Genomic DNA, 1913 nt, shown 5'->3' on the forward strand with positions numbered 1-1913 from the left:
TGAGAAGGTCAGTGAAATGCCCTCAGGATTTGTCCTGAGATCCTGCACCTCAGATTGTAGAACCTTTATCAGTGCAGCCATGTGGATGAGTCACAGCCAATGCTTGGCCAATTTTATTTATTTATTGAGGCAGGGTCGCTCTATGTAGTTCCAACTGCCCTTGAACTCACTACATAGCCCAGGCTGGCCTTGCACTCCCAGTGATCCTCCTATTTCAGCCTCTTGAGTGCTGAGATTACAGGCTTGTACCACTTGCCCAAGCCTAGGTTTTGTTTAGTTTTGCTTTGCTTTGTTGAGACAGGGTCTCCCTAGGTCCCTAAGTAGTCCAGAGTGGCCTCAAACTCTAAATGATCATCTGAGAGTTTTAGAATTACAGCTGTGTGTCACCACGCCTGGCTGGGGGCATCAGTAGTTTTTGTTATTGTTGTTGTTGTTTTCAGAACTGGGGATTGAACTCAGGCCCTTGCACTTGCCAGGGAAGCACTTATTCCACTAAGCCGTCTCCCTGGCCCTCTCTTTTATTTTTATGACTCTTTTTATAGCCATGAACATGAGACACAGAGAGACTGAGAGTGACATAGGTTCACACAGTCAGTAGACAGTGTGGATTTGAGCCCAGCAAGTCTAGCTGTCTTGGAAGAGCTGGACCTGGTGGTATATAGCCTATAAATCTACATTTTCAGAGGCTGAAGCAGGAAGATTGTGAGTTTATTTTTATTTATTCATCCTTTTTTGAGTGAGGGTTTTACTATGTGGTTCACGCTGACTTTGAACTCACTGTTTGTTTGTTTGTTTGTTTGGGTACCAGGAATAAAACTCAGAACCTTGCACTTGCCAGGCAGACACTGTGCTGTTGAACTCACTTCGTAGCCCAAGCTGGCCTCAAACTTGCAGCAATCCTCCTGCCTTAGACTCCTGAGTGCTGGGATTAAAGGCATGAAGTACCACGTCTGGGAAAATTCAAAGACTTAATGAGAACTTGCCTCAAAATAAAAAATGAAGGGCTAAAAAATAAATAAATAAATGAAGGGCTGAGAATATAGCTCAGTGCACAGGCCCTGTGTTCAATCCTCAGTGGGGAAAAAAAAAAAAAAAAACCAATAAGCAACATCATAGTCATGGTCATGGTCGTGGAAAAAATAATCAATTGGCTTCAGGGTTAATTTCCCAGTAAGAGAGAAATGGAGGCGCTGTGAGGCAGCCCTGTTCTGAATCAGACACTGAGGCCCCCTTGGGCATGGGATATTTTTAACCCAGAAGCTGGTGATTCTTGCAAACATCCTGCAGGGCCTTAAACACTGAGCAGATTGTTTGGGGCCCAGGGGCCCCTTCCCCCTGAGAAGCCTCCAGGCTCAGGGACAGGGTGGGCAGGGGTTGGCACCATCCAAGGGGCCCATTCAGGCTCAAGGGTCTCCTCGTGGGGTGGAGGGGAGAGGTCAGTTTGGATGGCTCAGAGTCTAACACAGGGTCACCTCACCTGGTCCAGCCCGGCACCCCACTCCCCACCTGGAAAACAGCTAGGGGGCAAGCAGGTGTGGGGTCAAGATGCAGCTCTCCACTGTGGGGAGGAACTCACCCCCCTCCTAGTAGCCTCCCCAAACCACACGGGAAAGCTGTGCCACACTGCAGAACAGAGCACACAAGCCAAACACTGTCTCCACACAGCTTTTCAAAAATGCCTAAAAAGGGGTAGCCCTCAAAATACAAAATATACATGGCCCTAAAGTAGGCGATCCCACCTCTAGAAATTTATCCTAGTAAGCCAGGCATGGTGGTGCACGCCTGTAATGCCGGCAAGAGGGGGACGGAGGCAGGAAGATTGCTGCAAGTTTGAGGCCAGCTTGGACTACAAAGTGAGTTCAAGTCTAGTCTGAACTGCATAGTGAAACCCTGCCTCAAAAAGACGTTCCCCC

The 1913-nt window shown here is 48.1% G+C and overlaps 1 protein-coding gene across 1 annotated transcript in view; it reads left to right on the forward strand.

Annotated features, from left to right (window-relative positions):
* The window catches only part of Sirt4 (sirtuin 4), a 16020-nt gene that overhangs the window by 6225 nt on the left and 7882 nt on the right, over positions 1-1913 (forward strand). The window lies entirely within an intron of this gene.

This window comes from Octodon degus, unplaced genomic scaffold (genome assembly GCF_000260255.1).
Source record: "Octodon degus isolate 3935 unplaced genomic scaffold, OctDeg1.0 scaffold00079, whole genome shotgun sequence".
Classification (NCBI taxonomy): domain Eukaryota; kingdom Metazoa; phylum Chordata; class Mammalia; order Rodentia; family Octodontidae; genus Octodon; species Octodon degus.